Source organism: Vidua macroura, chromosome 2, assembly GCF_024509145.1.
Source record: "Vidua macroura isolate BioBank_ID:100142 chromosome 2, ASM2450914v1, whole genome shotgun sequence".
NCBI classification, from domain to species: domain Eukaryota; kingdom Metazoa; phylum Chordata; class Aves; order Passeriformes; family Viduidae; genus Vidua; species Vidua macroura.
The window spans coordinates 32,696,645-32,709,820 of record NC_071572.1 but is presented as its reverse complement, the minus strand read 5'-3'; positions in this window follow the sequence as shown (position 1 = coordinate 32,709,820).

The following is a 13,176-nucleotide window of genomic DNA, read 5'->3' as shown; positions in this document are numbered from 1 at the left end:
CCCACAGGTTAATATTGTGGGATGGCAGATGGCTGACCTTAAAAACTAAAATTCTTCAGCTAGGCACACACAGCACCTGCTCATTTTTACTGATTTTTGTCCTTTTTTAACCACATCCTCAACTTCACAGTCTTGGTTTGACTTTTTCCCTCTTTTTATTTTTCTTCCAGTGCTTAAATATGTTTCCTATTCTAAGGTTCTCCCAAGATCTGCATTAATCTGGAATATCAGTTGGGTAAGTTCTCTGTGATAGTAGAAATAGCATTCCAGATGAATCATATCTGACATACATTAAAATGATGCAGAAACATATAACTAAATTATGACTAATACAGGAATGACACACTGTGTGACAACTCAGGCAAACCTAAGTCACTACCTATAAATGGAGATGCTAGAATCAGCTGAAAAGCAAACTCTTTCAACCTGAAACAACAAAACACATCTTGGTCTTTATCAAACTGGATATAACACATTGTGGGTGTATGATTGCCTTGGGTGTAGACTAGGAGAAGCATGAGCTCTTGGCCAGTGAGCACTGTAGGTACCTGCCTGTAGCACCAACTCAGCCTCTCCAAGGTGCCCTGGTCCCTGCCAAGAAGGGAGAAATTCTCAGGCTTTAATGTGAGGCAGAACTGTGAGGTTTATAAATTCTTATTGGCCCTGCAAGGAGCAGGGCCATGGTGCTGTAGTGCTGTGCTAATAAGCCTAATCTGAATTAATTAACAGACTCATAAACTGAACTCAGTCAAGTGGTGCTTTTGCCTCCAAGTCCTGGAGGATGCTCATTCAGAACCCATTCTGGGGTCCTTGCACAGAACACCATTAAGCCTTACAATAACATCCTTCAAAAGGCAGCAACCTAGTGTCAGTCTCTAACTTCCTTCAGTGCCACCAGAGCAATCTGCACTCGGGCAACACAGTCCTGCAGAGTGATGTGGTCACAGGAAATGGTGCCATGAGGGTCAGGTGCATCGAGGTGGGTCAGCAAATGTGGCAGTGCCAGCAGGAGCTGCTGGTACCGGGACAGCACCGGCACTGGTGCAGTGACTGAGGAGTGCCCACAGCACAGCTGCCTTCAGCAGCATGCAAACACCAGGCAGCACTGGAGACAAAAGCTGTGGCTCTGCTCTTCTCTTTTATGCTGTGTGCTGATCTTGCTTGGCTCCAAAGGAAGCTTTTAGCAGCAGCACCGAGGTCTGCAGTCTCTCAACTTTTTTTATCCCCTGAAAGTAAGAAATTAGTCTTTTGAAATACAGTCACACAGAAGCATTTCTTATAAAACTTGTAACGAAAAAGGAAAAGGATTAAGGATAGCATTAAAGTAAAAGCTGAACTTAATACCTTGTATCATTAAAGCCTTAATCATTTTCATTTTCTTCCTTTCCTCTGCTACCAATAGGACTTTTCCAGGCTTTTAGTGGTAGTTGTTACTGTGGAATGAAGCAGAACAAAACCACTTTTCAAAACCCTGCACCATTTTCACCTGTGTGATGCTGTATCTAGCTTTTATGCTATCTCTGTTCTGGGGACTCTGGTCCCATTGCTTCTGTTAGAGTAGCAGTCTAAGAACACTTGCAAATCCTGGAGCTGAACCTGCAGCTCTCAAGATGCTTTGCAGCCAAACATAGCTCCCTGTAGCCATGGACAGAACAGCATGAGGAGGAGGAGTATTATCCTAGAGTTATTCAGAAAAAAGTTTATAGGAAGAAATGTAGACTTTCATTGTTCTCCCAAGCTGTTTCAGAGTCACCAACAGGTGACATTTGCTGTGCTATGGACTAAATTTTTTGAGATGACTTTGAAGTTTCTGCTCAAGAAATGAGGGAGGACACCTTTAGATGCAATTGTATGAAATCAGAGAGCATTCAAATAGGCATTTGAATGTTCAGTTTAACAAGCACCAATCAGCTTGCTTCAATTATCATCAAAGTTTGCCATGTGTTCTCTGAAGTACCACAGTGATGCATGTGACTTCGGAAATTTATATTTGCTCTTTGGCAAATAATTTTCTTTATTTTCTGAAAATCAATGTTCATACCACCTCTCAGGAGGCACATCTTCACAGGGCAAGGACAGATGATGTTTTAATGGGTTCTGTGCAACAAGTGTGGCAGAGCTTATTATTCTCTCACAGGGTGCATTGGAAAATAACACTTAATAAAAAGGACCACAGGAAGACAACATCAAGTGGTACCTTTTTATTAACTATAAAACATCTGTGGTTTACACAATTTGGGAAAAATGAAGGTCACTCATAGTTTGTCTATTCCTTTTGAATCTATCACAGAAGACATTGCTTAAGGTCCTAAATACAGACAGGCATTCAGATCCACCATGAGTGCCTGATGCAGTGCAGCATCTAATCTTCAAGTGCCAGGTATTCAGGACTCACATGAAAAACAGGCATATTCAGTGTGCTTGAATAAAACAGCCCTATATGCACTTTCTATAGGAATTCCAGGGATTTTTTTTTTAACTGAGATCCACAATCCTCTTGGTATTCACAGTCTCACTGGCATCTAACACATGGCCAAGATTTTTTTAAATTAAAAAAAATTAAGCGTTATGTTACATTTCAGTTCCAGACACCTAAAAAATGTAGGTGAACTAAGAGCATTCACCTTTTAAATTAGAACTTTAATATCTGCAGACAGTGGGGATAGAGATAATGCATATGGAGAGCTGTTCAGTTCAGAAATGTGTCTTTAAATTTAGTGAGGTCAACAGGTCTCTGTACTTCAATGAAGTGTGATTTGCTTCTAAGCTGAAATTAGTTGCTCACTTGTAGATGTCCAGTGCCATTCTGGACAGCTCTGAGGCATCCTGCCTTATCTCCAGATAACGTTCCAGGACGTATGTGACACTCATCAGTCCTGGGTCATAGCTGCCTTTCAGCTCTCTCAGGTGCTCATCCCAGAGTACCAAATGTAGGCAAACAACTCAAGCTGCCTGTTTGCTACCACGATTGCTTAAACAGCCAGGGTATAAATAATCTGCAAACTATTAGATAGTCAACTAATATCTTTTTAGGAACTATGGGAAATCCCACTGGGTCTCCAAATGTTGTCCCAAAGGCTCCACCCCTTCACCATCACCCACACACACAGATTTTTCAGAAGCTGTAAGGTATATCATACAGCACTACTTTTCTATGCTTTATCAGTTGTATGATCCTGGTTCATGTGCTGTAGGCTGACTTGGCAGAAACTGAAATCTAGGGGTCTGAATTTCAATCTGAATCCCACCTGAAGTTGTGTTGGTTTGTTTGTATGTTTTTTGTTGTTTGTTTGTTTGTTTCAAAACCTGGCTGGCAGGAGTACAGTGCTGATCTTTTCTGAACAGAAGTGCTTCCTCCTCACTTCTGTTTGGCTGCCATCTTTGATCCTCCCTATCCAGGTTCTGGAAGACAAATTTTCTATTTTGAAGAATTGGAGTGCTGTTCTCCCTGTTCTGCATATTCTGCTGATGCAGAGAGTTACTGCCACAGGCTGCAGTAAAAAGCAAATTTTAGTTTCCACTGCTATAGACCTTGGATAGGTTGTACATCAGAGTACAATACATGCTGACACTTCACATGGGAGGCAGTAGTTGATGGCTTGAGTTTTCTTCCCTCTTGAAGTACGACAACAGCTGGGAGCTGAGGAACCTGCTGGCTCTGCAGATATTTTTCTATGATGCAGAAAATTCTCTGCTGGGGTCCACTGAACGTGTGACTTGGTGAACTTCCACTTTTCCCAATTAATCCTCCAGTAGAGATCAGAAGGGTAGCTTGGAGCTGTTGTTTCAGTGTCTTTGCAGGCTCAGCTGAAAAAAAAAAAAAGGTGTTTGAAAGTATTTGAGGAATTTGGGCCACATTTTGAAATCTAATTTTCAAAATGAAGACTAGACTGGAGTGTAATCAGTTCAGGCCAGGGGTGAGATATGCAACTGAGAGTTATTAAAAACTGCACTGTTTCAGTTGATTGCAGGACATATTAGGACATTTTATAAACCTGTAAGTATCTTCAGCAGTTTCACTTTGTGAAGAGAAAAACTTCTGCTTGGACCTCCAGCTCAGTAAGCCTGAAATACTTAATTCAAAGCATCTCAGACTCAGCACAGTTCTCATGGAGCTGAAACAGGTCTGTGCTTATCCCAGAGCTATAGATTCTCTGAGCATCAGGGTCAGTGTCTTGGCATTCCACCAACATATCTGCTGTGGGCAGGAGAATACTGAAACCCCCTGCAACTGCTCTCATAAATCGGTGTTACAGCTATTTTTAGGTAAACTGACAAGAATGTCATATTCATAGAACAGTTGCTGGCTCTGGGGAATTTATGTTTCATTGGAAATTTTTATAAAAAGTTGGTTTTAATCTGATTTGAATTAAGATCGTATGCCGAAAATGTTCTTGTGCACTGAAACTTCTTTTTCATTGGCCATTCTGTGACAGGAAATCATACTGGAAAAGGGCATTTTGATTACAATTGAAATTAATGGTACTTCTGCTTTTACCTAGCCATGTGTCCAGTTACCAAGATAACAGAACCAATGCATTCACTCATGCAGACTGGATAATCCCGTCCTGTTCATCCTATTAAGTCCTCCAGAGTGAGCCAAAGGTAAAGGAAAGTAATTTGTTCCTTTCCAATGGCACATCTAAAACCATGTATTGAAGAAAAAGTGACTGAATATGCTTTTCATTAATTTTATCAAAAGTAATAAATAAGCAGGAATCAATTCAAAGAGGACACAATACTTAAGCCTTCTACAGGTACTTCCCAATCACTTAAGACTTCATAGGTACAGATACCAAATTGTGGTCAAAACAAAATAATGTAAAAATTTATCAGAACTACTAGCAGTAAATACTCAGATTAGTTAAAACCATCAAATAATCTGCAGTTAAAACTGCAAATAATCACTCCTAAAACCTAAATCAAGAATTTCAGGGACATAACCATTCATTGAATTCCAAAACACGATAAAATACCAGAGCCGTGGCATAAATCTTTAACTGGGTAAATATTTTAGCTTAAAAAGAAGTAAGCATAAATCTACAGTACAATCTGAGAAGTCAATTAATGTTTCTTTTCTTGGAAGTTCACCACCAAATACACATGCTAATCAGCTTGCTCTTTCTCTCCTCTCTCCCAGAGATTATAAATGCTACAACATGTTTTGATGAGCACATATTTCAGTGGTTTTGTCGCAGATCCACCACTGAAAAAACCCTAAGAAAATCGCAATGTTTGTTTGGAAGGGAGGGCATTCTAGTTTAGTATGGAAATATTCTCTGGTGCTTTCCTATGCTGCTACTGAATTTACATAAGTTTTAATTATGGGATAAATACAGCCAGGGATATAAGCAAGCCCAGAAGTTAGAGAACAGCCTTTTCCTCCTCCTTCTGTTGCTGTGTTCCATAACCACTGGACATGGATCTTTTTTGTTTACCAATGGGAATTCCCGGAATTCTGTCATTTTTTTGCTTACTCAACAGCCATCTACCAATAGGTGATGTGAGAGGGGCTCTTTCATCAAACTCCTTTCCTGTTTGCTAGTGGAAGGGAGTGATGTGAATTGCTCCATGGACTGGGGATTTCCAACTTTTCTGCTTTAAGAGGTGCATAACTGTGGAGATGGGGCAAATAGTACCTGCAGATTCAGCCCAGGAACACTGAGGAGTGGGTTTTCAGTTCTGGGTTTTGAATGGCACAACTGCCCTGCAGGCCCAAGCTCTGCAGTACAGCAAAAATTTCTGACCTTTTCCAGGATATAGAATTTAGGTGTAGATTTTGCCTTTTTTGATGTTTTAAAACATCGAAGTCTTTTACTGAATGTGGCTCAAGGTAGGTATGAATGAAAATTTTACCAAACCTATCAACATTGTGATGACCATAGAAAGCTGTATAAGCAATACTTAAACTCTTGTATGAATTTATATTTTAAGTGAAAAATAACTTTAAAGAAACAAAAGCTGCTCTAGGATAGGTTTTTTCAGGTCCTGGTGCACTCAAAATGAAAGTGTAATCTCTGAAAATGAAAGTGTAATCTCTCTGTAATGTTTCTCTCACCAAGACTTCAGTTGAAACTGACCAAGACCCACAGTCCTTGAAAGAAATACTTGGACTGAGAACAGAATGACTGGGTTCAGGTGGGAAATTTATATTGCACTGCTATCACAAGAGCAGAATGCTTTAAATACAAAGTGTGCCATCTTTGTGAATAATACCGGCAAAGGAAATAAAACTTAGTCCTACTGTACCAACCTAGATGAATGACATCTGGTATTGTACAGATGTCATTTTAAAAACATCTGATGGTTTGTTCCTGACTTTTAAAAAAGGATTAGAAATCATAAGGCAAAGAAGATAATTTAGCATTTACCTCAAAGGTTAAGATGTATCTTAAATGTGAACTGCAAGTACTTATCTCAGAAAGATTTTTGATGGAAAATGACTGGGAAAAAGTAGCAGACTGAGGCAGATCTTTCTGGCTGCAAACATTACTTAATTTAACTAGACTTTCATGTTGGGCTTGATTCTAGTACTTATCCAATCACAGCTCTCAGTCGGCACTGCCAGAGTGCTATTCTCAAATTACAGTTGTCTGAAGCAAAAGACAGATGGGACAGATACCTCTGCAATGATGAGAGAAGTGGAAATGCTTTGCCAAAACCCAGCTTCTTCCCTGTCATGTGAGCTGGAGCATGAGCTAGCACAGATGGACAGAGTAGCAGCTGGAATGCCTTCAACTTCCCCAGAAGATGCTCTTTAACTACCAAATGTTGCATAACAGTTCCTAGGTTTTAGCTGATAGAGTGGTGTACCAGGACCTGACAGAAATCCACACTAGATTTCTGTCCACTAGAACTGCTTCAGGTAAACTCTCAACTATGTTATCCCTGCCATGACCTGCCACCAAAGTGAAGCCCCATCTCACTGGACGTTTATGGATCCCCAAAGCAGCTTCAGCCCCCGGTGGCAGACACCTACTGAGATGCTGCTCCTTATTCTTCAGTCAAAAAGGGCTACATGCAGAAGATGTTCCTGCTCCTGGGCTTGCTTTAGGTGGTAAGGAGGTGGTGTTAATCCTTCTGGGTGATATTTGATGCCTTGGAGGCAAATCTCCCAGATGCTAATTACAGCCATGTAATTTCTTTCTTGTGACATTCTGCAACAGAGGGTTAGTAGTGATGCAGCTACCAGCTGAACCAAGATGTAGATTCCACAGCCAGGATTACCACAGGCTGTAAAATAAACATACTCCTTTTTCCTAGGTATGTGGCAAAGCAGTTTATATCCGTCAGATTTAACTGAGAGACTGGCGAAACCTGTTAGAAGAGCAATGATTCTGGGTACCATCGGAATAAAATGCATGAATTTTGAGCAGTTTTAATGCAATGTTTAATGAACAGATTGTCCTAGGATTTTAAATTTTATTAATTAAGGACGTCAATTGCCATTAAACAATGTTTGCCTTGTTATTATAACCATTGCCTGTAAATGGTATCATTGTTAAGAGTCATGTTCCATGTCACACTGAGTCAGAATATTTAGGATTAGAAATAAAATGACCAGTTCAACCTCCTCCACCGGTTAGAAAGAAAACACAGTTATTATTGTAACAATGACGGCAACAAGAAAGGACTGCTAGTCAGGGTGGTTTTAAAGTTTTTTTGCTGCAAGAAAAAACATTATGAAGTCATTAATAGCTATTAGAAACTTTCATAATTCAATTTTATAGTAACACTTGGATAGTTTTCTGCAGAAAGAGAGGTAGAAAATGTCAATTTGCTATTGCTCAGTCATTTTAAGCCACAGCTCCCTTATAACACAATTTAGCTCTTAGCTGCACAAGTATAAGGAAGGATCTAACCTTTAAATTGTATTTAAGTGAGTATCCTGTGGAGATAAAACAGAAAGGAAGCTATAAAATCCAATCTTGATAATGGATTGCTAGTCAAGTTGCTCTCCAACAAATTTTGAGGCCACCATAATGTCGGCTATCTTTTGGACAGTTACTATCTGATTGCTATTTGGAGGTATAGATATTGTCTTATACTATAGCAGGTTTAAAGAAGTTAATAACAGAAGTTAACGCTCACCTTTGCACTGAAGGTGGAAACAATTTTAAATATTAGGAATATATCCTGAGCTTGCATACATCAGTCAAAGGTAAGAGAGGATAATAATACTGCTGAAGGAGTGAGTGTTGGCTAATATATAAGCCAAAGTAGTCAGATGCTACCAGAGCTGTACAGAGATTCATCTTAAAAAGCATCAGGTGGCCAGGAGAAATGTATAAATTACTGCTGATCTGCAAACCTAGCATGTGGATCTCCTGTGTCTCAAACCTATAATAGTTGTTGTCTGTTCCTTGTGAACAACCAGAACCCATGCAGTGACTGCATTATTTCACTGGTATAGGTGCAGAACTAAAAAAAAAAAAGAGTGAATTGCTTTATCATTTACCTTGAGATGAACTCATGAAAAGTTACCATACCAGGAGTCTTTGGGAAACACAATGAAGGCTCTATCTCAGAATAAAATGTCAAGAGATGAGGCAGCAAATAAAAAAAAAAAATTGCAAACTCTTCATGATGTTCACCCAAGAGCTCTCAAAATGTTGAATATTTTTGTGAACTGATGCACAATTTTAAGTTTACAATTGCTTCTGTATTACAGTACCAGGCTGTTGTGGGACCACTTTTGGACAGGATTCCAGTTAGGTGCAATGAAATACTGATCAATAAGCCTATATGAGGAAGAAATTATATGTACTAATTACTTGGGAAAAATCACATAAATTTTGTATAGGCAAGTCCCATCTAACAGAGCTACTACATTATGCTGAAAATGAAGAAGATGGACAAAGGTCTGTTTGCTGTATTGTATGATTTTATAAAAGAGTTTTGACCAGATTTCTTTTCAAAAGCTCTTAAAGTTATCATAAAATAAGGGAACATGCCCTCATGTGTTGCATCCTGGACTTTGGGTTTAGATCAGGGTTCTGGTGTGTGTTAGCAGATTCTGTGTACCCCCGTGTATCTCCCGCGTTTTCCCCCGTGTATCCCCTGGGTTTTCCCCCCTGCGGTAGCTGGTTCCCGGGTTGCCTTACCATGCGGGTCCAACTCCCATCCCCCCATCCCTTCCTGTGGGTCCTTTCCTGCCGTTACCCCTCCCCTGTGGCCGGGGTCGCCCCAGCCCCAGTGCCAGCCCCAGCCGTATGCCCAGTGCCCCCCCCCCCCCGGCCACGTCACACCCCCTGTGGCCGCGGGACCGCCCCGGAGCCCTGGCACCGCCCCTGCTGTGCCCCTGTTGGCTCCCCCCGGCCATGCCACGCCCCAGGCCCGCCCAAGGACTGTCCCGGGCCCTGGTGCTGTCCCCCACTGTGTCCCTATTGGCTTCCCCAGACCATGTGACACCCCCCGCTCCATCCTCGATAAAGGCCCCATGCGGCCAGGGCCATGTGGCCATATTCCCCAACACAGGAATTGGGAGCACACCAATAAAATGCTCTCAGCTCCTGCCGCGGGGAATTTGGTCCTTCCTTCACCCCCTTTATCAAGGTCCCTTGCGCGCGGCAGTAGAAATGGCTGACCCACCTTCCCGGAGTGTGCAGCGCCCAGGAACAGCGGCAGGACCGCGATAGGAGGAATCTTGGTGCCCCGCCGGGCACGGCGGCTGCTCCGGAGCTGGGAGAGACAGCAGAACGCCACACTCATGTTGGTAAAGGGGAATATATGCTCTGGATTCAAACTTAAGGAAGTAATCAGTGACAAAAGCTGTTCAGGGTGAAATTGTTAAGGGTAAAGCTAGGTAAAAAGATAATAAAGAGTGGCAGAAGACTGTAATGACAAGGCATGGATGATAAAATAGCAGGTGAAAATCAGTACACATTAAAAATGATCAAAGCTTCCAAGAGAGCTGCTGTGTAGGCAGTAACTTAAATACATACAGACTGCTCAGCCTGAAACAGAGACAACTGACAAGAGGTATACGATGCAGGTCTATAAAATATTTACTGGCATGGGTCGGGGTATGGGAAACAATTCCAGTGTAAGAACTCTACAGCCTTCAAGTATGCCAGCTGGAGCCAAACTCAAGAGTGAAAAGGAAGTGACTCTCCAGGTAATACATGGTTAGATCAAGGATTACAGCAAAGTACTGAAGGTACTAGCTTACAGTTCTTTAATAAGTTATCAAATGAAAATATGGGAGAAGATCACACAGAATGATCTGAGATACAAAGACCTCACAACTCCTTCTGATGCTTCCTGGGCCACAGATTCCTGCAGGGTTGGAAGGCTGCCAGGAATGAGAGGATGGAGTCAAGCAGCAGTAAGTAGGCAGGCACTGTCCCATTTTAGGAGGTGGTGACCAGCCTGCATCATGCCAAGGTGTACATAATACCAATATATGAAGATGCAGTTGAGTAGCTGTTCTACCTTTACAGCAGCCTTTGGTCTATTAGCATTTTGTTGACCTCTCAATTTGTCTCCCGTGAGTCTAATATGATAAAGAACCCTGTGTTTCTCAGATTGGCTTGCAATAGAGAATATGGTGGTTTTTTTATGTTTAATAGTTGACACAAACTGGAATGAAGAGTGTTCATTTGAAATGAACAAAAATCAAGAGAGAAAGCCCTTGGTGAAGACATTGTAAAGTTTGAAGATATTTCCCAGACAATATTACATTTTTATTAGATTTTGTCAATTAATTTTATTCATCAGAGACAAGAAACATAATGTTTCTCCAATTGGTTGCTCCTATTAGCAAAAAATTAGTATTCTATATAGTATGTAATGTAAATCTCTTTTTGCCTGGTTCTATTTGAGAGAAGAATCTTTGGGATTATCTATCAAAATCTTTGTTCCCTAATAGTACATCCTCTACTGGATTAGTTTCCAGTGATACCAAGAGTGACATTTGCATTGGTTTTTTGGTGAAAACACAGACCTAAGACTAAGAGATTTTCTGACATAGGTTTTCATAGACATTCAGACTAAATCTTCTGATGATTAAAGAAAGGTAGGGTAAAAGTTGCAGCAGCTCCCTGTTGTGACTGCCTGAATCCTACTCACACTCATTTCCACAAAACAATTATTTTCACAGACCTTCTCCTCTCATCTTTAAGTTTGGTAGAATCATTCAGCACATGTTTTAAATGTGTGTTCAGCTTGCTTTTACGTACTGCCTTTTTTGTGTTGCTTTTGGTTATATTTCAGCTGCCTTTCATCGGTTCTCTCTTTCCATCACCAAAGAAGTGGTATCTTGTTATGTCCTTATCTAACAGTCTCTTCTAGCTCTTGAAATACTCATCATACACTCATGTGGTTTATCATTTTCTCCTTTTACCTAACTATTCTGATACCCTTTTGGCCAGTCATATTTAGACTTTTAAGGTCTGTTTTCTCAGATTAATGCTTTGCCTCTAAATGCAGCTAAAATTAGGATTTCAATCCTACTATAAAATGATGGCTCAACAAGAAGAAGAGGAAGTGTTAGAATTACAAATAAATACTACAGTATTTAATTAATCTACTACTCAGTTCCTGATGATTTAAAAAGAGCTAAACTAGTCTGGCACTGAATAACATATTTTCAACCACTGCACCCAGGCTCCAAAGACATTGCAGCTGCACTGTGAAAAATATAGTATGTGGGCTCTCCCCAGATGCAAATATAATGTAAATGCAAATTTATACAAATAGAGGCTATGTGCAGACTTCTGTGTGCAATCTTTCTTCCTCCAGTTCCAATCAATGTGATTCTGTTGGATGAAAACCATGAACAGTGGAGCCATTAAACAGAGAAAAAAGGGTCACCAGCATTTCTGACCTCCACAGCACCAACAAAGATAAAATGTGACAGCAGTAATTCTATATGCCACAAGATTGCTGACTGCAGAGCCTTATGTCTCATAATAATCCTGAGATACATCATTCCTTTGCAGCATGGATTCCAGCTGCTCCAGACACTAAGATTCATCAAGATCCCAATTTCAAGGCCCCTATGCAAATGGCATGGGGAATAAACAAGAGGAGTTACAGACGTGCAAACCTGCAGGGCTGTGATCTTATTGGCATCATGGAGACATGGTGAGATGGCTCCTATGACTGCAGAGTTGGAATGGAAAGATACAGGCTCTTTAGGAAGGACAGGTGGGGAAGATGAGAAGAGGGTGTCACCCCCTATGTTAGTGATCAGCAGGAGTGCATGGAGCTCTGCCTGCAGATGGATGGGGAACAGACCAACACCTTATGGGTCAAGATTAAAGAGGGGGCAGGGACAGGTGACATTATACTGGGGGTCTGCTACAGGCCACCAAACAAAGAAGACTGAGCAGATGAGGCCCTCTACAGACAGATGTGAGCAGCCTCATGTTCACAAGCTCTGATCCATGTGGGGGACTTCAATGACACCAGAATCTGCAGGACAGACAACACAACATGGCATAAGCCATGCAGAAGTTTCATGGACTGTGTTGCTGATAACTTCCTTCTCTAAGTTATGGAGGAGACAATGAGAAGAGGTGCTGGAATGTGTGATGTGGAATGTAAACTTCAAGGGCAGCCTTGGCTGTTGTGACCATGAAATCGTGGAGTTCAAGATCCTTAGGGAAGTCAGGATGGTGCACAACAAGCTCACTAACCTGGACTTCAGAAGAGCAGACTCTGGTCTCTTCAGAAAGCTGTTTGGTAGAGTGCTGTGGGATAAAGCCCTGGAGAGAAGGAGGGCCAAGAAAGCTGGCTAATATTCAAGGATCACCTCCTCCAAGATCAGGAGCAACGCATCCCAACAAAGAGGCAGTCAGACAAAAACTAGCTTGCAGAGATGAGTAAGGAGCTCCTGGATAAACTCAAACACAAAAAGGAAGGCTGCATGGGGTGGAAGCCTTGGAAAGAAGGCTTCAGGAAGGACAGATATCCTGTGAGAAACAGAGATATTGTCCAAGCCTCCAGGAATCAGGTTAAGAAAGCTAAAGTACTGATAGAATTGAATCTGGCCAGGAATGTCAGAGGCAACAAGAAAAGCTTCTGTATTTACGCTAGTAATAAAAGGAGAACTAGAAAAATGTTGGCCCTTTCTGGAAGGAAATGGTGGACCTGGCTCCCTGGGAAAACTGAGAAGAAAACTGAGGTAATCAATGACTTTTTTGCTTTAGTCTTTGCTAACAAGTGTTCCCA